Genomic DNA, 26,372 nt, shown 5'->3' with positions numbered 1-26,372 from the left:
CGTGCATTCCGCGACCTACGGGGTTTATAGACGACGACGGGGCGACGGGGCGACGGGTGACACGCTCACGGGGGTGGCTTGCGTGGGATAATGGCGCAGCCGATATAAATACGCGACCTCAGGGGGAGAAGTAGACGGATAACGGATGGATATGTTTTATTAACCTTCGGAGTTGAATGACATTGTGCCCGCGGACGATACAGATATGTGTGTAGAATAAATCGAAAGGCAATTATGATGTAGGATAGATTAATTCGGAAATAACGTTGATTTCGAAACGGAACTATAGATTTAAATAGGTTCTGTTATTTTATACCGAATTGTAAAGATATATTGCTAATAAAGATATATCGCTATGCAGTTAATCATTAGAAATTTTAGTTGATTATTGCGTTAGATTCAAAATAAATAAAAAAATTTCAATCTAAATATCGAATAGTGAGACTCGTGGAAAAGCCTAAGGGCGGAATGACTTTTCTTCGCGGTCCAAAGCAAGACCCTGGCTAGTTTGAGCGACGCGCGACGTAATTAGTCTGATCTCCCATAAAATCGCGGGTTACACCCTCCTTTAGTCGCGTAGGATGGAGAATGCGCGTCAGTCCTCCCCTCGGACGATAAACAATCGTTTGAGAAGCAAAGTTACTCCAATTAGCGGCGGGGGCTCCAAATAATACTCGCCTACATCCCTCTCTCTCCCCCTCTCTCTGCCTGTCTTTGTATTTATAACGTAATCCCGAGCGGCTCTTCCAATAAGAGCAATCCTGCTTTCCTTTTCCTCGTTCCTCGCTTCTGCCTAATTAAACTGTACCGCGTTGCAGCAAGCGTGCATACTGCGTATCAATATCAATTATCTGGCGAGTGACACCAGGACCGATTAAAAGAACAGACAAGAGAGAGAGAGAGAGAGAGAGAGGAGAGTAGAGGAGAAGAAGCAGAGGCAAAGAGACAAAGAGGATATAATGGGAAAGGAGGCTGTTAGGCTTAACGAGCGGTTTTGGTGAGAGTTCGTTGATATCGCGCAATACTGAGTGAGGACAAACAATGAGAAAGTTACATCAGAAGTTTATCACCGTGCGTGGCACGTGGAAAATTTCCAGATTTACGATCTATTGAAGAGCACGGGAGTTTTCAAATTAACGCAAGACATTTATCAAAATTGTAAAAAAACGTTGACTTTCGCGTCCGTTGCTTCAACGCAACGACTTTATCAACGCAAATTCTACTGTTACGTTGCAGTCTAGGGCGACTTTGACAGCTTGGCAAACAATCGCAACTGCAAAGTGGAGCCGAGATGCAACAGCGGCTCGAAAGAACGCGATAAATTGCCGGAAAGCTTCGTCCAATTCCCGGGACGAAACACTAAGCAGATGGATTATGTTAAAGAGGTTGAAGAGTGGGATAAACAAACAAAACGCGGAGGGTGGTGCGAAGGGAACCAGGCGAAGACGTCAATACAGAAGAACGCGCTCGAGCAGCAGCGAGGATCGAGCTTAAGAATGGTAGAACAACCAAGCGAAGGAGGACGGACGGGGAGGGGGAGAGCCGGCGAAATGGACGAGTCTTGTTGGGGGTTGAAAGGGGCGAGTGAGAGGGTAAATCTTAAATAAAGTGATATGGAGTACTTTCGTATAAAAGCTCCATTTCCAGTACTACTTTAGCGAATACCATCTACGCGCGCTCTTTCTCTTATGTAGAACTTTCGCAGGGATTTCGTTTTCGCGGTGAGAGTGACTGCCAGTCGTCCGCAGGACCTATCATCTGCGATTTTCTTCAATTATCGATCCTTCTTCTCCGTAATATGCCGTAAGCGTTGTCCGTTCAATGTATAAATATAAATTCCACATGAATTCCACAGGCATGAATGTTATTTTCGTTCTTACTTTCGCCTAACTTCTAAATTCTCGCGGCAAGCCGTGAAAGAATCACGAAAGGAACCACGGGTATATAAATTCCCGATTTATCCGAATAAAATTACCTCGGCTGTGCGCGAACGAATAGCATCGCGACTCCCTATCACCCGGCGAACGTTAAGTGGCGTGAATTCGGCAGGGCCTCAATGGGACTCGAATAAATTTAATGGCAGGGCTCGGCGTTGCGGCTGGAGAGGCCCGAAGGCCCTCGCTAGGCGAGCAGGTGGTCGGCATGGTGGGGGAGGAACGACCAGATCGACCGGTTTACATGGCTGGAGATCCGAGAACGCCTTTTACTCCCCCCCTCCCTCCTTGTGGAGACGCCAAGTGTCGGTGGGGCCAGAGGGGGACGATCGTGTACACACGCGCGCGAGTGTGCACCGATGTTCGCTCGCGCGCACTGAGGATGGAGGCAGCAAAGGGTAAAATGCGAGGATTTAAGAAATGGACGGTGATCTTAGCGTGTGGTCTTTATAGAATCCTTGAACCTAAGCACCTGCCTCGATATACGTATGCATGCGTGCATGTGCGTATGCATACGCACGCATGAGCGTGATACACGGACATAGATTGAATATCTCTCTGAAAATCGTATTTATCGTGAACGATTTTATAAATCATATTCGATTATTCGCTGATGTCGTCGCAGCAACAAGCGATTTGACGTTTTGCGCTCGTTATCTCTAAAAAAAATGCTATTTCAAAAACTCTCTCTTTCTCTTCCTTCTTAAAGAAATTTTCGCGTATCAGTACACCAGCACTTTCCTCCTCCGGGCTCGAGTTTAATTTAATGTCCAAATAAGTCACGCGTGAAAAATGGCAGCGCGGCTTATTGTTAATTTCGATCCGACAATGGGCGATCTCGTAGGAAGCCACGTCTAAAGGCCGTTACACAAAAGGAAGGAAAGGGAGACGGAGAGTGCGCGCGCGCGCGCGAGCGCGGGGGCCGGGATACTCTTAAAAGGTGTTGTTAAAACCACCCTGCGCCGTGTAAGACATTTCGCGTCGGCACCTTTAATTAAAGCCATAAATCAATGTCAATTAACCTGGTCACGGGCCGACGCGCAATTAATTATAATTAACAATTAATAATACAATAATTAGTCGCCAGGCAGAAAGTTTCGCGAGTCACTGCGCGCGGGACAGCGCGCAGCTTTCCGAAATATAATATAATAGCGATCTCTAATGAATTCGTCCTCGAGCCTGCCGCCTTTATTAAAACGCGCGTCTCGGATCTTAAGCCGGTTCCGAGACATTTTATTAAAAGCAACGGAGCATCCTGGCGGCCATCGTACCCAAACGCGAGGCGACCTTTGAACCCTTCGAGCGTTCCTCCTTCGTGCTGTAGCACGTACACGGCATATATCTGATTTAGCTTGCTTATTTCTCGTTAATTCTAACACGGATGGATTAGACCCGTTAGATTCTACTCGTCGAAATCCATAGAATCAGTTGAAATTAAAGTTTTATAAAATAAAATAATATTCAACGACAAACATTTTCTAATTTTGTGTGTCCTCATTGCTCCCACGTAATTGCTATTACATTTCGCCGTTCTACCATTTTGAATTTTAGTCAATTCAGTCGTCATTTCCGGCTCCAATCAGCCATTAGTCAATCAATCCTTTTATCCTACGCTGCCGTTGCGGGATAAACGCCCCGCATAGGGGTACACAGAGGCAGACGAATCGCGTTATTTCCCGCACAATTTCGCCAGCACCGGAAGGTGTCGGTAAATCAGCGGCTTAATGAATTCGCCTCTTTCCCCGCGTACAGTATTCGGGGAAGCTCACGGGATTTACTCTCCTGGTTATCTTTACGAGTCGCAGAGATACGCCTCTCTTGTCTCACTTGTCCTACAGCCGGGACGACGGCATTACGGAGGGGTGGGTGGTGGTTGCGGACCGGCGCGGCGCGGGCCAGGAAGTTGTCGCTAAATCTCCGCTGACATCTGACTGGCATGCTCCCGAGACGGGACGCGCTACCCGTTATGATTGTTAAGCCGTGCAACAGACTTGTACACGCGCGTGCGGTAATGTGACGGCGATTTAACCCGCGGGGGTATCTGTGTCGCAAGAGAAATCGTATCGTATAATATTTCGGAAGTCGTTCGACGCCCTCGGAAGGAACGAGAATGATATTTTCCTTTTCAACTCTCGGTGCAGACACATACACACATACACACATACACACATAAGCGTATCTGCCTCTATTATGATATTATGATAATGTATGATTACTTGACTACGCGTTTCTCCCTCGGATAGCGGGAGTTAATGTTGCTTCTACCTGATCGAGGGGGATGCACGTTGCGCTACAACTAGACTTCATTAATATAAATTCTACATCTAACTGAAACAAGGCGCAGTGAAACATTTGGTTTTTATGACGTTTTTACGTCGCGCGCTTGCACCGGGAGGGTTAAACTTCGTCTTCGCCGACATTGTCGTCTTCCATCATACTGTAATGACACTTTTACACTTCGGATAATGTCGCTGCAAAGGCACTCACAATGTGACCGCGGAGAGCGCAAAAACGAGTGCGCGCGCGGGCGAGCGTACAGTCTGGTGGAAGAGGAGAAGGGGGATAGTAGCTACGTGTGTATAGGTGCGTATAGAAAAACGGAGGAGCGGAGAAAGAAAAACAGTCGAAAAAGGAGCGGCGCGTTGGTGGAACAAAAAGGAACTAAACTCATTTCCGAGGCATTAACCAATTACTTTTTGCGAAAGGGTGTCGGTTACCTTCAACTTTCTACCCGTTCCCCTCCGCTCACCCCTTTCCCACTATCTCTTTGCTTCAGAGGCCGCTGCACCCCTGGCCCCCTCGTCACCCCCATCGTTCGTTAACCAACTCGTCGACCGGGCGAATTAATGAAGAAAAATATAAAGCAGTTGATACATAGGAACCACCATTACAAGGAGGTGGAAACATATTGGCAAAGAGAGCGAACGACAAAAATTTCAAATTCACCCCTCGGAGTACCGGTGCCGCGGTGATACGTTAAAGGAAATACGAGATGAAACGTAGAGTTCTGTTAGCCGGGGATCACACGGCGAATATGGCATCCTTTGCTCTCTTTCTCTCTTATTCTATCGACAAAAAACCTGCAGCGAGATCCGTCGAGATAAGTGGCAACAATCCATAGAATAGTATTCTATGTCGATTATTATCGACACTAATGGATGAATCCTGAATGTGAGCGAGCTGCCGCATTCACGCTCAATCTGCCGCGCGCTTAATTGCTATTAGGGATGCAGCGAGAGTATTCGGCAACTATTTGGTATTCGGCGTATTCGACAAATTTGCCCAATATTCGATGTGGCCGCATAGTTAATACTATTTAGCGCGTTCGTATTTCTTAGCTGGTAGCTGTAACAGTGTAACGTAATGCTACCTTAAGAACGGGAATTAATCCATCGGGAGCTTATATCGTGGAAAAACTAGGAAATATAGAAAATATACAGATAATATGGGCGCTTCTGTTGCGAGAACGTTGAACTTACGGTATATAGAGTCGTCATACTCGACGGACGGATCGCGCCGTTTATCTTAGATCGTATGATCAAACAACTGGATGTCTTTGATTCTGAAACGACTAGATACCGGGTATTACGCGCTCGCGCACTCGAATAAATGTAATACGATTACTAGATGCGCGACCAGCGTAATGCATGGCGTTTCGCGCATTCGTTCCGCGTTTTGGAAGATACTGACAGATATTTTCTATATTCAAGGCAGAAATGCGCTACATTCCCTGATTTATTACATCGTACGAATAAATATTTCGAAAAAATCTCATGTAACGGATTTGGCAAACGGTCAAAATAGTGCGTTTACCATTTTTTATGGATGAAGTTTGAATTATAAATTAAAGAAACGTTTGAATATATGGAGATAATTTAGAGGAACATACAACTGAACGTAACTGATCGCGCGCCGACGACGCAATTACAATCGCTTCGTTCGTAAAGGAGCTTCAGTCAGCCATCCGGCAATATAGAGGCCGAGCAACCGGATCTAATATCTTACGGCTAGGAGGATGCGCACATATCATATTGTTAATCTCAAAACCGCGTCTATAAGAATCCACTTAATGAAATTTCCCCCGCACGACGGCCGCGCAATTGGTCGGCTCCAGGGGAAAGCCCCGGTTCCTCGTGTCCCCCGTGCCTGCACGCCGGTGGCATTGTGGAGCAATTAATAATGTCATATTGCACCCCCTCGGCGCTACCCCTAACCCCTCGCGCACCCCACCCCTCCGTCGTAGCGGCGTCTCCGACTAAACGCTCACGGGTACCACCGTTGTACCACCACCACCACGGTACCATCGACACTAACACCAACCCTTGGCACACGGTACATCGCTCTTAGCACCGAGGGCTGCGTAGGCACCTGTCAGGGCCGACGACACGGTCCCTTACAACCCTGAACAAATTTCGCTGAAATTAACGGAGCTCTAACAGCGTTTATTGCGTCAGACTCAAATTTTATTAACGACGGAGCATCGAAAAACAAGATTCTACTAATGCGTGAGAGCGTTGACGGATATGAAATTTAAGACAGTAAAGTTTAAAATTTTATACATTTCGAATTTCAGCAATCTAGAAAATATAGTTATACAGTTCAATAGTTTAAGAAAATCAAGAAAAATGAAAGTCAAAGATTTAATACACCAGGGAGACTTACAAACAGACAATTTATGAATCAAGAAGAAACAAAAGAAAAGTTCAAGAATCTTGATTCGTAAAGGAAATCCAAGTCTTTTTTAAGAACCAAAAGAGGGTCCAAGCGCTAGACTAGATATAGTTCAAAGACTAGATAGTTTTTAGTGACCAAGTGGTGCGACGCGCCCTTCGTGTCTTCGGCCCTGACATCTACCTACCGTGCAAGAAGAGGACGGAGGGTGGGTGGAGGTTGGGCACCCTGACTGCTAGCTCGGATATAGGCTGTTGTGAATATTACATTCCCTGTGTATATAGACGGTGCGCGCTCGGGTAATGCTCCGAGGCACGAGGGCAGAGTACAATAAGACGGCGCGCGCAATTAATTTTCGGGCTTTTGCTAATTAAATTTTTGCCCGTCGCGCGTGCCGTCGGGCCCGCGTCTATTATGCCCGCCAACGCTATTGACAGTTTCCAACCTTCCCTTCTTCTTCATCGGTTCTATTCGATGAAGGAGTTAACCGACAATTTTTCTGAGATTCTTGTCAAATAATTATGCAAAATTCAAATTCAAATAATTATAAAAATTATGCAAATGTTCTCCAATTTAATTTTAATGGTATATGTATATAGAATATAAAAATTGTTTCGTTAAGAATTAACTCGTTTATTTTTATTTAACTTTGTGCTGACTAATTACACGCTATTATCTTTTAACATGGCAAATATCACACACAAGGATCAACAAATAAGCGAGAGAAAAATCATAAATCTCTTAAAAAGAGCGCCCAATGATCCGGTCGGGCAATTACACCACCATCTTGTGTTCGTACAAGTGCCGGTAGATCCGTAGAATTCATAATGGGATTCCCCCAGGATCTCTAAAACTTCTAGGAGTCGTGTGCTACGGAGCGTGATACGGTAACGAGGGAGTTCAAGGTTAAAAGCAATGAAGACGGAACTGAGAGAGAAAAAGAGAAAGAGAGGACCCGATCGGAGCAAAGAGAAAGAGAGAAAGAGAGAAAGAGAGAAAGTTGTAACGACGAGAAGGACAAAGAGAGAGCGGTTCGACGATTTCGCATAGTAAGTGAATTACAGCGACGTAAGCCGCACGTACAATCGATATATTGACCGTAACGCGGCGTTTATAAACAATGTATAGGTATGTAACAATACATAGCATTGTACAGTCTTTGCAGATTCATTCCAAAGCTGAATGCAATCGATTAATTCCAACGTTGCAATAAAAATATTTTATGTCTTAAATTTTCCATCCTCTTATAGAGTATAATTCTTAACAATTCGTCCTTGCATAATCGTATGTTACAACTGACTAGATCAAACATAAACGATCTAAACCTACAGAGATCTATAGGGGATCGCTTATAGAAACTTCCACCTACGTCTACTCTATGCAGACAATAGTAATAGTTGTTTCTGCAAAAGTTTGAACGGAGCGTCACAATGCTCGACATAGTAAGAGTTCACGTGCAAGCATGAAAGGCCCATCGCGGATCCACGAAGATTCAATGGAAGGGGAAGCCAGCCACGATGGTAAGAGAGCGAGAGAGAGAGAGAGAGAGAGGGTGGAGGTATGCGGATAGGCGGACACGCAACTATACAAAGACAATGTGTTTGTTGTCGATTAGCGGGAGGACGAGGTGAGGTTTTTACGAGAGTTTGGGACGGGTCCCGACCCGGCGAAGCGTAGTCGTTTACAGCCGGAAAGAATCGGGGCCCGTGGCCCAAATGACCCTTACACCCTCTCCGGCTTCCCCCTACCCCCTTCCATCCGTACCATCCGCCAACCTGCACCGAGATTTACGGCAATTCGAATTTTGCCTCCTTTAAGAGCTTTCGTATTATCTTACTGCCGCCGTTTCTGCTTCCTCCTGCGAGTAAACCTACTTTACCTTCAACCTACCACAAGTTCTTCTCGTTCTCTCCTTGCTCTCCTCAGCTCTCCTTCGCCCGACAGTATCTTCCTTCTCTTCGATACGAACGAGTATATTTGTACAAGTAAGTACGAGCGGATACAGGTGTAACGCAGACACGAATGCAATGGAACACCTGAGTCCGTAATTATTTCGGGGAGGGAGGGGGGGGAAAGGGGAGAGAGAATAGTGACGGTGGAGAGGGAGCACACCGCCGGGAGACTTTAATTATATCAAATTCGATTAGACCGATATACGTGTGCGCAGGTTGTAGAAAATCTTCTCCTTACGAGATTGTCCTTACAAGACTTTACGAGGGTCCTGCCCGTACCTAAGAGCACAATTTTTCAAAATAGCAAATTCCTAAAACGACGAACAGACATACTTTCGTAAATGGCAGGTCGTTATACTCCTAATCTCGATGAAGAGAATTATTGTTCGCGCGCCAGCGCGAAGTAAAGGTCAAAGATCAAAAGTGAAAGGCTTGCATTAGATTGAACTAATTTAGAAATTAGTATCCATTGGCATATAATGTTAGATTTGAACGCGATAAACGATTGCCCGATCGATTTTCAAGTCGAAGTGAAAGGCTGTATACGTCCGACTATTTAATAACAAATCTATCTAAACGATTAATTGGATTCGGCTAATGTCTAGTGCTTTTACAGGCATTCTGTAATTTATCGTCGAGATATGAGAACAGGAAACCTAATTAATATAACAGCTTTCTAATAATTTCCCGTAGAATTATCATGCTTCTCTAAAATGTATCTAGTATAATTAGCGTATCTGTATACGTTTCTTTTCGTTCGTACATCAACCGGAAAGATCGATAGCTGTGCAAGAATGCGATACCGTTCGACTCGCCGTCATCGTCACATTCCACGACACGCGGGAATCTCTGGCTGCGTAGAATTCTAAGATCTCCTCTGACGTCTGCTTAATTAATTACCATCCGCGGTTTTAATTAGCCGGGGCTGCTGCCTGCGCTCCCCTGGCCTCCCTCTCATCCCTACCTCCCACCCGCTGCCCCTCTTTTCACGTCGTTCCATCTCGGTTCTGGTCGTGGAAAATCGTGAGAGTTACGTTAGCGAGATCTCCTACAATTATACGCACGCATACGTCGCTATTTCGAACCGACCGTAACGTGTCCACACTTTCAGCACGCATCAGATAGTCGCTATTCTCCGTAACGCATAAGTGCGCATAAATGCGTGACGTGCAGCGCACGTATTTCTTATTATATAAATTGCGATGCCGATATTTCGAGCGCCAACGCGAACGTATACAAAAATACGTTACTTTTTGTCTATTTACAGAGACCATACAACGCTAATGGCCGATTCAATCTTCAAACAGACAACATCAAATTATTGACAATCTCCTAAATACACTTGATTTACTTTCGGTATCGGCAACGTGGATTAGCACTGATGACAGTTAAATTACTTCCACTTTTAACGAGCCATGAAAAATCGATCGTCAATTTAACACTCGTTAACGAGAATTTGAGAAAGGTTGGTGAACTCGGCCATAAGAGTCGTTTACTTCATCAAATCCCATTGAACTCCATCGAATCATTATCCATCCTTACGTGCGCAGATATTTTTAGATTCCCTATAATATCTGATTGCTCAAAAATATTAATAATTTCCTAATTTGGGTTATATTCCAAGATAATTAGAGTAATACCTCATTTATAGTTAAAGTATCAAAGATTGTGCGCCAATAATCAAGAAAACAGAGAAAGAAACGAGCGGAAAAGAAATGCTAATTTCACGCGCACTCATGCGATCACTGTTTATTATTATGCGTGCTAATGGAGTTCTAAGGGTTCACAGGGCTCCGGGCACTCCGATTCGAGAGGATTTTGTTAATTCCGCGCTAGGATGGTTTTAACCGTGGGTCATAGTACAAAAAGAGAGCGGGGGTGAGAAGAAATTAAGAATATGCAGTTTCTTTACGAAAGACGGGAGAGAGAAAAAGAGAGAGAGAATTCAACATCTCATAAGTTCAGGTAATCTCAATGTTCCTGATACGTTTCTATATTCCGCCATTTTCTATTCGCCATTTCAACCGACAAGAAATTTACATATCATTTAAAACGTTCCGCACCGTTATAAAATTTTAAAATATTCAATTACATCCTGTCGCCCTCGTTCATCAAATTACCTTGAATATCCATAATATCGATAAATATGTACATTATTGTTGTTATCGTTAACATAATCGTAGCGATTGAAAGATGCGTTCCATTAATCAACTGGTTGGTGGCAATATTGATGCATCAGAATGTTAGAAATAATAAAATGCGTCACACAAGTCATATAATATGTATATATTATATACATATATATCAAGAACCCTATATTTCCGCCCCTCTCTTCATCAATATACAGAGTAATATTCATAATGTAATGGAACTGCCGTAATGTAAGCTAATGCATCCTGCAATTTCTTGAAAGCACTCGAATAATTCAGCAAAGGCAATGTATTCCTAATATACTTAGAAACTCTCTGATATATTTATCTCGCAGTTAGGAATTCGCAACCGTTTTACTGTCTAAATTGTCCAATATCTATCTCGCGTTATGTTTTAAATAAGAACGGAAACACACCGTAATCAAATTAATTGTGTCAGCATGCGGTCGATTATGCAAATGTCGTTATTCCATTTGTAACAGCCAACAAAATCGTCGCTCACTTCATTTTTACTTGTGCTATTATCTTATTCGCATTAAAAAAGACGATAAGACTCATTCAAATAACAAACAATGGAAATTATATTCGAGAGAGAGAGAGAGAGAGAGAGAGAGAGTGTGTGTGTGTGTGTGTGTGTGAGAGAGAGAGAGAGAGAGAGAGAGAGAGAGAAAGTTTAAACAATAAATATTTTTAAGAGCCGCGTGTGTTTTGTTATTGATAAAATAACATTGCTTCTAAGAAAACATAAACAATGTCCGGAAGTTTATCGGTATTACTGCATGAGTACATAAATAGTGTCCCCATATTTTTTTTACCCTTCGTTAATACCGTTATATATAAAGTAAAATAAAAAAAAAAGTGTCGCACCATTAATGTTAGAAATTAACGATAGATGACAAGCGGAATGAGTATCACGAACTGTCTAGCGCACGCGCGTGCATACACGCAGAGATTCGCACACGTCGTGGCGTGTTCACACACTTCACACATACGCACGTACGTACACCACCAACCGATATAAACTCACATACGCGAAACGGCTTTTACTTAGGCGTTCCGTTACCATACATTATCCCAGAGTGCTCTACGGGGTGAGTAGATTGAGATTCGCGACAGGTGGGCCGCACGACCCCGCGCCATATGGAATTGACAAGTTTTTACGCGGTTTGCTGTAGAATTGCGAGAATCAAGTGTATCACATATATATATATATATATATATATATATATATAAAAAGACAAAGAGAACAATAAGGGGCATCAGTGTCGCATATCCCGCATGTTTAATGGATGCGTGGAGACCAATCAAATATTCCAAGATGTTCGGTATCGAAACACGAATCACCCTGACTATGCGTAATATGTTTGAGACGGATCGCAAGCATTCATCGGCGAAATAAGACGAAATAAACTTAGCCGACCGCCTGGCATTAAAGTTAGTTGGAATTTGTTTTTGCTACTCGAGGCGTATAAATCGTTATTAAAAATCGACGTTTCCGCGCGGCCGCACAACTTTTTATAATAATACGATAATTAAAAATCCGCAACATTACTTTCGGGCTTAACTTTGTTATTACTACGGCGGACGCCTTGGTGCATTAGCTTGAATACATCCATGAATATTATCCTGTACTTCGCCGAGGACTGAGGAGGGTGTCTGGAGACGTAGAGGAGAGGGAGGGAGGAGGAGGAGGAGGAGAAGGAGGAGGGCTTGCGAGGGGTCGGTCGGTATATAAGGTATAAGGTAGTCCATTAGCGTTAATATTATAAACGTTAGCTGCCCTCTGGCCATCCCCGTAACATACTCACGTGCGCCTGCGTACCTCTCTTCCCCTTCACCCGCCGCCACACAGTCCCTCAGCACACATTCTATCTGCGTTCACCACATACCCGCTATCTTCCTTCCACTCTCTCTATCGCGGGTGTACACTCGTCTTCCGTTTCTCTCCGTCTCTCCTTTGCCTCTCGATCGCGCGCTCGCTCTCTCCACGTCTCCATCTCTTTCTCGCTGTCTTGCATATATTTCTATTTTTCACGTTCTCTCTCGCATATATGCACCCATCTCTATCTGTCCTCGTCATACCCCCGTCATTCTATCTCTCTCCGTTGAAGCGGCGGTTTCCAATGCGCCACCTTCTCTATTTCTATCTTTGTTTTGTGCCCGCTTTATCTCTATCTAACTCTCTCTCCCTCTCTCTCTCTCTCTCTCCCTGTTCCTACTTTGCTCTCTCATTCCTGTTCCTTCTACCTACACTCGGTTATCTCTGCCTCGGTGTTCTCCATCTCCCTCCCTCGTAAATTCATTTCGTCTCTTTTCGAGCTGTATCCCCTTCTTCGTCTCTCCATCTCGTAGGAATCCGCTCCGTCCCTCTCGCTCTTGTTTACTCTTCCTTCCTCTTTCGTTCACCGCACTCAAGTTTGCCTCCACGCGCACCGTGTGCGCGACGCGTACTCCCGACGAGTTTACACGCACGTAGGCAGGCACGCACGCACGCATGCACGCACGAGCGAATGCACGAACGCACGCACACGTATGTCTCATGACGAGTACAAATACAAGTCAATACGAGTGGCTAGTACACGCAAGCGAGCGCGATCGAGTAACGCGAGTGCACCGTATATTGTGGCAGATTTGATAGGTTTATATCGCGAATTAAGTCTTAGAAAAGAGGCAAACTTTGTAAGGAGATAAATTTCAAAATATATATGAATGAAATAACAGACAGCTATATCGAAATGACTCCTCAACATTACGGTTCTATCTCTTCACCCTGTTATCGTATTTTGGATCGTATTCATTTACCATTTTAATCTTATCTGCAATGAGTACTGATTACGCAACAATAAAATTAATTATTATTATATCCATGCTTCCATAAATATTCAGAAATTGTCGGGCGAGAGGCTAATTAGAAGTGCGAAATTTGCGAACGTTGAACAGGTTTGCTAAAATGTCGGCGAAACCGCGAAAGCATCGATAATAATGCGTGTTGATGGTCCATTTAGGTATTAACCTCGAGCATAATATTTATCTGCTCGCTCTAAGTAATAAATCCTCTTTGTGATTAATGTATCGAGGATTATTTCAGAAAAAGCGCTCTCTCACGCGCGGCTTCGACGTTTTTATAAGCCCGGATTTATTCTATTAATTTTCATCAATATGTATTCGACTATTAATCATGTATATACATGTAAAATTAATTTTTTGCATCTCAAAATTGCATTATAAAATACACTATATGTCCACGAAACATATCGACCACTCTTGTAGCTGATGTTTTAAATTTAAATATATATGTATTAAAATCTGCCTTGTTATACTTATTTTGTTTGCTGAAACTGTTATCTGCGATAAAACCCGAAGTATTATCAACAGGCATTCAGAAAATGTACGGCGCCACATGTTTATTAACGCTATCTAGCACGATTACTCGTACATTTATCATAATAAACATGATGTAATCGAATAAATTCACGTGCTAACGTGATCAATCTGTCAGCCGTCAATGTTTTCTCGCTATTTTTGCACAATTATCGTAATCTTCATATTTAATTTCGAATCGTTTTAGGCTCGATCACTGATAAAGGAAAATCTTCGTCTAAGTGTCCTCATTATCGTAGCGGTTGGAGAGGGTGAGGAGAAAACGAAATCGACATGGACTTGCTCGCGCTAGCAAACGTCTCGTCGGGAAGTGGCAGTTTGCAATTAAACGACGATGTTATCGTAAAGGGCGGCCGGCTCGGTTCAGTGTGTACATGGCAGCGAATTAAAATGTAAATACTTGATTAAAGTTAATCCCGGGCAGGTGAATAAACCTGGTATACAAAGACAGAGAAAGAAATACGGCGATTCCATGGGGCGGTGCGACGGAGGAGGGGGGGGGGAAGGAAAGCGAGATATCCATAGTGGTCCTAAGGGGTGCTTTTTATTGCCGCTTTTTATTAGCTGAGTAGGTGTACTCCGTTACGCCGTTGCCCCTCAACTCTATCCCCCGAAGCGCTCCGAGCCACCCTTAGCCACCAACCATCCATCCCCCTCCCCCGTCCCGGTTTCCTCCCCCTCTGCCGTCGCTTCTCGCGATCCACCGCCTGCGGAGTCGTGCTGGCGTGTGGAGCGCGTCGGAGGGTTGATTAAAACTAACGTTGCGCCAAGAATTACCCTGTGAGATTGAAAATTAAATTAATATACAAAACCCCCGCCCACCCGGGGCTAATTAGTTATATGATAGTAATTAAAAGTTAAGTATATCTTCGTGCGCGGACGTTCTAGCGTACCTCCCGTCGCTCCCGGCTGTCATCCCCAAAACGGCCGTGAGCAATCCTTTAGCCTCGAGTGGATATCATACTTAAAAAAACGGTGTCGCTCCTGCTAACAAGCCTTTCGGATATTTTTGCGAAAGTCACGCTTTTGTTACATCTAATTATTAAATTAACTTTCACATATTTGAATTCATTCAGAGTTTATAACTTTTAGATTAACTTTTGCAATTTCGGTGTATATATTGTAGTATATATACCGAAAATTCGGTATATAGTATATTTTAATTTACGATTTACAAAAATATATAAGCTATATGTCGCTTACTATTTACTGTTTGAATGGCGAAATTATTGTTTTTCAAGAAACTGTGTAAATTGGTACAAACAAACAAAAATATTTATGGATATATCAAAAAATAAATGGATACGCACATATACACACAGCTGGCGTGGCATTAATTCTCGTTTGTTGCGTGCTATCTTTAGACGAGCGATCGGTATCATCGAGTACCTAGTAGCAAAAGACAAATTACCTGGCCGCTGCGCGATCTCACACGGCGCAACCTTGATACGATAGCGCGCGTAAACGCGCCCTAGTTCTCTGCCAAACTGAAAATAGTCGGCGAACTAATATCGCGACGTTGGAAATATTTTATACCTACATACGTTGCGCGCGGCGCACTCATATTCGAGCAACTTTCCTTACGAGTTATAACGCGCGCTTTATATCCGCCTTCGAAAATAATTTCGCTAACCGTGATTCCTTGGGGGAGCGCGGCGGCGTATCGCAATAACGCCGGGGAGGGCGGAAAAAAAAGTCTCCGCGAGTCTCTGGAAAGTCGCGAGTCGATGCGCGCCGCGGCCATCACTTCGAATTTAGTGTCGCGCCCGTTCCGTTATTTTCTGGTGAGAAAATTTAGTCCGGCCCGCTTAACAATTTTCGCGGTTTGGTAATGGACCTGCAGGGAAATTCCTGATATCATCTAAATGCAGGTTAATCCTCAGAATTACAGAATTATGGAGAATTATAGACTAATACTCCTCATTTCTGATTACGCCAGCCATGAGGTTTTAATTGGTTCGATCGGCCGTTCCCGCGTATCTGTCATGAGATAGCATCATGTGAGATGTACAGTACCGTCCAGAAGTCCGCCAACTTCGGCTGCTATAGACAAGTCTTTTATATGCACATCGTATTTACAAAATTGCGGACGATAATGTGATCGACAAACAAGCCTTATCGCAAATGGGGCCCGTGATTTTGAGAGAAATCGGGTGGAGAAAAACCTCGCCAAGCTCGATAAATCCAGCGATAACGCGGATAAATCGCACGGAAAGACACGTCCGTTTGCGTCAATTTGCAGTTAATCTCGCATAACTAATAGAAAGCGCGTGCCAAAGAAACGTTAATTTACTAATCTCGTATTCGTTTAACGCAACCCAGAAGCGTCGCGTTCGAGATATCTTATTTATTGTTAGATCTATAGAAATTGTATTGTAAAATTGGCTAAGAACCACGTTCACAGTCAACCTCTTTCTTAAATAAATCTAGACATGGGGTAAGCTCGAGCTCGTTGTATCGAAAATCGAAGTAGCAGTTTCGCTAATTATAATTTAAAAATCAATGACACAATTTATGCTATTCTCCAGGAAGTCATAAGGGACGGTCTTTGCAAAGAATATTCGGGTTCGACTCGAAAGTTAAAAACCGCTTGGCGGCGGGCCAGGGCTCACGTAACTTGTTTTGCCAAAGCTACACGACGCTTGCCGGCCTTCGCCTTCCGCCACAACGGCGACGTAGACAGTCGATTTTCGAAAAAGGTTAACACCTAGTCGCCCGGATCCGACCGCGACGACCACGTGGCAGCGGACGCGCCTGCGTGTCCCGCTCTCTCTCTCTCTCTCTCTCTCTCTCTCTCTCTCTCTCTCTCTCTCTCTCTCTCTCTCTCTCTCTCTCTCTCTCTCTCTCTCTCTCTCTCTCTCTCTCTCTCTCTCTCTCGCAATACCTTACTCGGAAATTTCTTCTCAGTCTTCTCGTAGCTATCGGTCGACGCGATGCTTCAGCCGCGAAAAACATTTCTGTCTACGAACAGCGAACAGAGACAAGAGGAATGCGGACGAGTCGGCTCGTCGAGCGAAACACTCGGGAGAGAATCGCAGAATTTGAAATATTCCCGAAAGGTCCTGTAGATCCAAGAGCATACGTTCACGTTGGTGGAGACTTTAGGGTCCAAGAATCTAAATCAGCATTTAAAGATTACGAGGGTGCAAAGGATTTAACGATCTAAGAACGAAAATGTGTTTAAAGATCCGAGGAGTTGAAACACGAAACCGTAAGCTCACACAGTTGTCACGAATTAGAACTGCGACAAACGCGTGCCACGAACTGTGCTGGACATTAAACCCCTGAGGGTTAACGCCACTCCTGTGAGTACAAACGCGGGAACTTTGGTCGAAGAACGAGAAATATTTTGATTGCTGCTGTGTAAACGAGGACTTCACACGTGGACACTAACCCTTCCCGCCTACAAAGACAGACTATATAGGGACAATGTTTTCCCATTTACAGATAGATGACAAGTGTCTCAAAAGAAGAATCATAGATACTATAGACACGAATAGATATCGCACGAAGCGAGCGAATCGAGAAAAATCCTCAATCAAAAAATATAATCTCGTGTTTCCGAACTTTTTTGAAAACTGAAAATTATATTTGCAATGAATAGTTTAATTTTTAATCACATATTTGCCACGAAACATGAAATGTTTAACTACGGCATGTATAAATAAATGAGATTCGGATCAAATCATATAAGAGCGATTTTTAATTTATATATATTGTACGCACAAATTTAATAAAATGTGAATTTATATTCGCGCAGAAGCGAATAATTTTTTAATTTATATTATCTGTAAAGCTTTTAATATTTAATTAATAAACGCATGAATAAGTAAAATCTGAATTCATGTGACCGGCCCATTAATTTTTCATTTATATATTTTCCAGTAAATAGAGATGGTGCTTACATTTGCAATGGATATTTTAATTTTTAAATACGTTAGAAATTTATGAATATCAGTTAAATTTATATGTAATGTACGCAATTTTTAATATACATATGTGTATATATATATAAATATATGTAGGTACATATGTATGCAAATAAATACAGACTAAAAGAAGATTTAAATATGGAGACAAGACGATTCCTTAATTTTTTATCCCTATGAATAATGAGTATAATATTTTGACGATTGATTAATTGATTAATATAAATCTTCCTCGACTTCTAGAGATAAATTTCGCCAAAAAAATCCTAGAAATCCTTGAAATCCTAGCGTCTGAAGTTTCATGCCTACAATAGATTGGTTTCTCCGTAACGCATCGATAAATCGCCTACAGGAATCGGATCATCGAGTCGGAGTGAGAGTTACGCGCTTATCGGCTACGTCAATCTTCCACGAAGTGATAAAAAGCTAAGTTATCGCGAGCATATACATGATATACACTCACCACGATCGCCGGCATGCGTAGGCTGTTGAGCTGATCGAACCGCTAGATCCTCGGCAAGATCGCGAACCAGCACTCTTTCTCACTTTCAGAAGACGACGACGACGACGACGACGATTCCACGTCGCGAGTCTCGTAGATCGGTGATTTCCTCACGACTCTCTTTCTCTCTCTCTCCCCCCCTCTCTCTCTCTCTCTCTTTCTCGCGCTGCTCCTCACACACGGCACACACAAGCGATCCTCACGGCGCGCCGCGCAGCGACGCAGCGACGCGCGACGGCATCGCGAGCAGGTGTCCACGGGACGAGTCCTCGTGCCTCGCGCTCGCGAGGATCCTTCGTCCTGTCCTCCTCCTCGGGCTATCGATCTCGGGAACGCACGCACGTCGCGCTGCTCGTCGACCACCGCGAGCGCGCCCGCCAATGCTCCAGGCTTTCGCTTCTCGGTCTCGGACGCGCGCTCCGCTTCGAGGTTCCCTTTCGATCAATGGGACGGTATGTGTTGGTACGTTTTCCTCGTACGTCGATCCATGAAAGATCGTGCGTCACTGATCCGTGTTTAATCAACGGTGATTACATTATATGGACTAAAATCTCTTCTGTTGTCTTCTAATCGAGCTATCACGCGACGATTGAGACTAATGTCAAAGGCGATTTTCCTCCCTAGGATCGTGAAACACGAGGTGAATTGTGTGATCAATCGATACGACTCCTGCGACACCTTTTCGCTGATTTCCTACGTTCTTAGATTCCCGATTAGCACTTGGAACTGGCTTTTTTCCAAGTCGGTATTGGATCAACCGGAGCGATCCTCGAATCTCTCCTCGATCGCAAACACATTTCAGCACTCCGAACGCACCTCCTCCGTGATCCGCGAGACCCGACTGATTCGAACGCGATTGGATCACTGAGAATGTACCGTGATCGCGCGTAGAATTAACTCTCAGGATACTTTCGTGTGTGCTCCGAACAGCAAACGGCCGCCGCGTGTACGCGCGCCTCCGAGAACGCGAAGAGAGCTCAGCGGAGAGCTCGGAGTGTGTCTCTTACCGACACATTCCGCGAACTGCACTGGGACTGGCTTCACTGGCCTCGACTTTTAATCCCGCGGACCCTCGCTCCGTCTCGCGCACGCGGGCGCTTAAGTCAAGGTAAACCGGAACACGGCGAGTGAGTGAGCACGAGAGCACGTCGCGGGGAGCACACCGCGCGACACGCAGAAAACGGAGCAGCGACAGACCGATTCGCGCTGCACGATGTCGGGCGAACGAGTGGCGGCCGGAGGAGCCGCCGCGTCGTCGGCTTTCCCCCACCACGCGGCACGCATCAAAGTAGCGGGGAAAGCAGGGGAGAGCGCGAGAGAGCGCGAAAGAGCGGCGCGCGCGGTAAGGACGAGGACCGGGCGCGGGAGGGATGGCGCGCGGTCTTCGGAACCGCAGCGGTGGAGGGAGCGGTGGATAGATGGACGTCAGGGGCGTGAGTGAAGGAGGGGCATCGATACCGGTCCCTCCACGCCGCGGGGCCCCTTCCCCCCCAGCCAGAGGTGCCCCTCTGCGCCGCGGCGCGCGCTCCACGCGACTTTGCGAGTGAAACATTTCGCGGGTTTTGTGGACTGGCGAGAGGGGTAGGTGGAGAGAAAGAGGGACTAAGGGGCGCGAGGGGCGCGAGGGGCGCGAGGAGCCGAGAGAGAGAGAGAAAGAGAGAGAGAGGGTGAGGGAGGGTGAGGGAGAGTGAGAGGAGCGAGTGGAAGAGAGGATTGGGTGGGAAGACAACAGTATTCCCGTTAATTGAACGACTCGCGCGGGGCGGAGGAGCTCGTCGCGGGGAAGCAGAGGGGAGGATTACTTGCAGTAATTACTTATTTTTATTACGCTCCGCCTCGTCGTGTCTCGCGCCAGCGAACGGCCGCGCTCTCGTAGCGACATGTTAGAAATCTTTTCTCGCGTCCGCGATATTGCGAGACGATGGGCTACGTACCGGAAACCCGCCTCGAGTCTCCCCTAACTAAGCGTCTTAACGTTAAATTAAGGTGAGAGAGAGGGGGAGAGAGAAAGACGAAGAAGGGAAAAAAAGTGAGGGACGGTGTCTACAATGTCACGTTGTTCGTAATTTTATTCAAGCTTACAGCAAGGATAATATAATTCCGAATGGTTTACTCACAAATGCACACGTGTATAAGCAATACAATCTAGGACGTAAAATCATCATTTTCAACAATTTATGTCTCTCTAATCACGAAAGAAATTAATTGTTTAATGTTACTTTATTGAAAAATTCGATCTTTATTTTCTTCGAGTTGAGCAGCGCGACTAATCGTGCGACTATGGCATTCCCTAATCGGGCCAACCGGATACTTGAGGCCATCCGACGGGTGAACGAACCGGTAAGGAACTGGATAAAACCGTTTCGGATCGACGGTAAGTCGGTATGCGATCGGCGTCAGTTTTTCGAGCGATTACGTAGGAACACGTCGAGTCATTATCTTCGTTCTTTTTTTACCGTGCCGAACCAGGTCGACTTATAAAGCCAATTTACATACGCGATATGCATTTCCAATATTAACTTCGTTTCCTTGTTCAACTCAGTTTTCCATTTAATGATCGCTTTAGCCCTGAAACGCGCTAAAAGTATAATAAACATTAGATTAGAGCACAGTGACACTAACAACGCTATCGATAGTCGTATAATCTTTGTGTATGTGTGTGTGTGTGTGTGTGTATGCGCGCGCGCGCATATGCATGGAGCGATACGAATAATACTTGTATCTTGTTGTGAATTGATATGTTAATTCATCGAACACGTAACATGGATCGATTGTAGCAGCAATTACTTCAAACGTAAATTCAACATGACGCATTTATACGTATATAGAACAGATTTGTGCATTCTAGGATTAAATTCCAGAAGTGGAAATGGGTAAATAGCCCTCCCGAGTTTCAACCGAACGGTTCGCTCTGGTCCTCCGCAATGTTCACGGTTGCTGGACCAGAGTGCACTTGTCAAAACTTTTATCTTAGCTCGCATCTACCAGCGAGAGAAAAACACGGAACGGAGGTGAGGACAATGGCTGGTCCTGCGGATGGTCCTGCCGGAGGAGGGCGAAGAAAAAGGGAAAAAAAAGAAAAATCAGCCGACAGAGGTCTCGGATAATTGCGGCGGATAGTTCGGAAAGGCGCCGACTGGCCCTCCTTGGCACGCCTGTCAGAAGATATTAGGATTTCTATCGCGGATCCTGCCGTCCGCAGGACTCGTTAACGGATCTTAGGATTGTTCCTTTCGTAATCCAATAAGGATGAGATTCTATGCCGCGACTATTTTTTTTTCTAGTCCGTTTGAAGAAACCGCCAATCGACCAATGGACGGAGAGTCGCGGCTCCAACTCTCGCCGACCAACCCCGCGGCTAATTATAAAAATTAAATTACTTAAATCTAGATTATGTCTTGATGTTTTGCATCAAAATAACGTACTCAAAAGAATCTGTACGGATCGCCAAATCTCATATTCAGAAACAAGGCAGAGATATCATATCGCGACTCGTGACGCCCGCAGGTATATGTCTTGCGGTCACGTGGTGGTGACCTTAGCTCGTTTCTGCTCTAGGGTGGTCGGCCCTTTGGACAGGTCAGTTCGGGATTCGGAAGCTGCATTGGGGCGGGGCGGACGTCAGATGGAAAGCAGTTCTAATTTGATACCAAGTCGGGAGGCCAAACAAACAGCTACATCTGATAGGCTTCCAACTGACATATCAACCGAAGCTTTGATGAGAATTACTACAGTATTATAATCATAATGTATATAATAATTATCATATTCATAACATTTTGCTAAAGAATTTAAATTTAAATTTCAAAATTTTTAATTTCTATTATTCTATAACGAAGAAGATAATATCCTATAAATTTTCTCTAAAATTTAAATCCACGTTCATATTACAAAGGGTAAATTTTAACTAACGGTAAACGGTAAACGGCACATAATGAACCGATATGTTCGCTGTCCCGCATTATCACGTTCCCTTGCGGGAGAAAGCTTCGAAGCTTCTCAGAGGCCTCGTCGATTCTCGCGGGCGACTCTTGCTCGACCTTTTTTCCGCAAACTTCCGAAGGTCATTACGAGGTTCCCGAGAACGCTCGGGACTCGTAAAGCCCCGTCGTAAAAATCGCCAAAATACACGCACCTTACATGGTAGCCTCGTGTAGGCGGGTGTCATATCCCCGCAAAATCATTGCCACTAAAAATCAGGGGTTTCCGCAGCAAATTTATAACGGTCGTCCAATGGACGGCATCGTGTGTGTGCCCGTCAAAGGTGTTGAATATTTCTCGCTATAAAAGAAGCAACATGCTGCTTATTAAAACCAAAACGCAAGAAGCGCATTCCAATTCATTTAGAAGACGTGTTTCCGCCATTCGGAGTAAATTTTGAAATTCTCAAGATTACTAAATCTTTACTAAATCAGTTCTTCAATGTTTCCATTATTATAAATTTTTTTCTAATAGCGAATATTATTGACTAAGTAATTTAATAGTTCCTAATTAGCAACATTTTTTAATTTAATCAATTTCATCCCGAGAAAATAAAAAGAAATATGTAGGTACGCTTTATTATTCATGGATGCTTACTCTATTTTCGATTCGATTGGAATTTCGACAAGTTTTTCAATCGACAATGCGTATCGGCTTTGAGGGAAATCCGTCGCTTTTAAAAAATGCGAGCGGCAACAAAAGTGCGGGTGCACGTGGAGCTTGAAGATCGGCCGGGACTTTCCCCGAGCAAATATGTTTCGCGGTAAATTTGGTCGAGTAAATGCGACGTCGTGGGGCACCCTTAGCTTTATTAGCCTTCCCTCGTCCCCTCTCGCCGTCTCTTTGGCCCCCTCGGCCCGCGAGCCGACTCGATGCATGATCCCGATCCGTATATAATGTGCATGCGCGGAGATTTGCGAGGCATTATGCGCGCCCGCCTCCTCGAAATGCAGCTCGCATATGCGAGCGCTCGAGTACGCTTCGAGTGTTCACGTAAGCTACGTAGGAAAAATATGTTCGACGGGGTGCACTTGTGCGAGGGTGGGTAATTGGCTCTCTTGATCGCAGGACCGCTTTTCAATGTCCCTCCCGTCCCTTCCCGCCCTTCCTCGTCGACCTTCCTTGACCGTCCGCGTTGCTTCCGCCATTTTTGGTTCGTGCCTGACCCTCATTGTGATCCTATTGATGGATCGTTTCTGATTTCGATACCCATTCGTACAAAATTCGTAGCGCATTGTTTTCAATTATTTTCCCGACTTTCAGTGCGTTTTTATTTCTCCCTTTCCAATCTAGAATTATGCATATTGCATTACATTAATTAACGGAGGTTAACAGGACAATTTAATAAACGTTACAAAAGCAATCAATTCAATAAAACGCGGCGGTATTTTAATTTACGCCCGATCAATTATCGACGTGATTTACTGCGTAACGTAAAATGATGTGGCCGTTGTATGCTATTCGTTAAAAAGTCAAAATCTCGCAACACAGGCTAATAAAAATGCGTCGTACACGCACAACAGCGCACACGGGAAAAAACATTACATGCGAGCGAGTTACGCGGAGCGATAATAGGAAAATACCGCCGACGCGGTCGCGTTCGGCTTCGACATTAAGTCCGCGATGGCGATAATGATAATAAAGAGGCGGCCAACTCGGAAGACAGGTACATCCCTCGCGAGGGTGGCGGTGCAGGGGTGGCACGCGGGGAACGAGAAAGCGTGTCGAGCCATTTCGCGCCGAGGGATGACACCCGAACACGCGGGAAACAATGCCGTGACACGATGTAGGTAATACAATGCAGTGAATGGTCGCGCGTATCATTATTCTGGTGCTATTGTTGGCTGCCGGATGAGAGACATTTTTTTAGGATATCCTTCGACGGAACATCGTAGACGTAACAACTGTACTAACACTAACAATAACAATACCAATAATAGAGTCGTAGTAATAATATTTTCTTCTTCTTTAAACCTAATACATCTTTCGTCACTTTTAAAATCTGTCTCTATCAAAATAAGAATTTAGAAAAAAAAATCTTTTTTTTACGGATGCTTACTGCATTTAATGTATTATATACGCTATTGGATAAAAGAAATCGTTTTATGTGCGTCATTTTTCACTGTAGTGACGGTATAATTCGAACATCCATCCGCGAAACGCATTGTGACCGAAGAGTAGGAGAGAAGAATTTCACTCGCAAAGATTAAATTGGCTAGCGGGTCGATCTCGCGGGAGTCGCTGAAATCTTAATTCCTCGTGTCGGTACGCTATGAAAGAGGGCCCCGTTTTCATGGAGCAAACCTCACGATTGTTGCGTCGTCGTCGCACAAACACGGCGTTGTACATACGGTAATTATATTTACTTTTCTAGTTTTATTATTGATAACCGTCTGAATACGGAACTCTCTACCTTCGCCTCTTGATCGTCGGTTTAGTAATTTATGTTAATCGAAAATTTTCTCCTGCTAAGCCGTGTTTTGCAAAAGAAATAAGTTACAGACTAGATAATCCATTAATGACAAATGGAAATGACTGAAACGACACGCTTGAAGAGACTTGAAACTGTAAAGGGGATATAGATCAAATTATTAACCATAAATAAACCAGAAACACCGGGAGAATGCCAGTTGTTAACAAGTTTAAATCGCGCGCGTTTCCGATCGTTATGAGTGCGAAGATGGCACCTCAGCGAGGGTGGAAAGACTTAAATAGGAACGGGATAGACGATTCTGGACAGCTGGATTCGCTTGTTCCCCGTCGACGGAAGTGACGTCGCAGCCGGAAATTCGTACTGGAAATTCCGATGGGTTCGAGAGGTCGAGGAAGGGAAAGGAGTGCAACAATCAGGGTAGACCCGGCATTACGTCCCATTCATCCCCTACTAGCGCCCCTTACCACTCTCGAACCGTATTTGGCTGACAATTCTTCATTTGCGTGCAGCAAACTCTCTGCAACGTGGCGGCGGCGAGGCGAGGTGTTCGAACGGGGTGTGAACGCGAAGAACGTATTCGAAAACCCGACCGAATGATTGTCAAGTATAATTAAGTGCAAAAAGATCTTTTGCCTCGCAACATTCACACTTTGTGCTGAATATATTATTTAATACGTAAAGAGAAATGAATAGCAATTTGCCACGGCACACAATTATTCCTTGTATATATGTATATCGTAAATATCCTTCAATTCTTGAATAATTTAGTTCTCTAAAAGTATTACATATTCTCTATGTGTAAACGCGTTACTTTTCTGCGGACATTAAAATGTTTTCTGAGACACGTATTGCTCTAGTAGAAAATACTTGTTGACTCGTAGACATCGCTACAACAGGCGGGCATTTCGCACGACATAGTTAGGTTGTACATGTACATATATAGAGACGTACGTTACATCGTCACTTGGCCGGTATTGTCAGAGCTTACCAATCAGCAATACGAAATTTGGTGATTCCGCGATATCTCCCGATCCGGTTAGAGACCCATCTTTAAGCTAATTTCTCAGTAGCCGCGATATGTTATAAAATATCGATGTTAATATGATCTTTATTATTATGAGAGAAAATGCGTAAAGAGAATATAGGAAACAAAAGTCGTGCAAGAAATGAATTTACGAGCGAAAAAGAAAACAGAATTTTGCACGGTACAAGCTGTGCTTTGCATGAAGCTGTTCCCCGGTTTCTGATCACTCTAATGAATTATAATTGATTGAGCTAAGACTTGTTTATCTAACTGATTAATAAAGCTGATTATTCTAATTAATAGCGGTATTTCGCATCGGAACGAGTAAACAAAGACGCGCCATTACTCGGTCAAGATTCATTAAAAGCGCAAACACGTCGAGCGTTTGCTCGCGGAAGCGAAATCCGCACGTTT

General features: G+C 44.4%; 1 protein-coding gene across 3 annotated transcripts in view; it reads right to left on the bottom strand.

The window, feature by feature from the left end:
* The window catches only part of LOC139773293 (uncharacterized), a 174,814-nt gene that overhangs the window by 50,107 nt on the left and 98,335 nt on the right, over nt 1–26,372 (bottom strand). Inside the window, exon 1 of one of the 3 annotated variants that reach the window (XM_071707648.1) lies at nt 18,481–19,734. The exons of the other annotated variants lie outside the window; for them this stretch is intronic. The gene's annotated coding sequence lies outside the window, so the exon portion shown is untranslated. Of the gene's footprint in view, nt 1–18,480; nt 19,735–26,372 lie in introns of those variants that run through there. 3 annotated transcript variants of the gene reach the window in all.

The sequence above is a fragment of the Temnothorax nylanderi genome, unplaced genomic scaffold, assembly GCF_030848795.1.
Source record: "Temnothorax nylanderi isolate EJ_2023f unplaced genomic scaffold, tnyl_v1.0 TNYL_tig0060_pilon, whole genome shotgun sequence".
Lineage (NCBI taxonomy): Eukaryota > Metazoa > Arthropoda > Insecta > Hymenoptera > Formicidae > Temnothorax > Temnothorax nylanderi.
The sequence above is the reverse complement of the archived record's forward strand: the minus strand, read 5'-3'. Positions and strand labels throughout refer to the sequence as shown.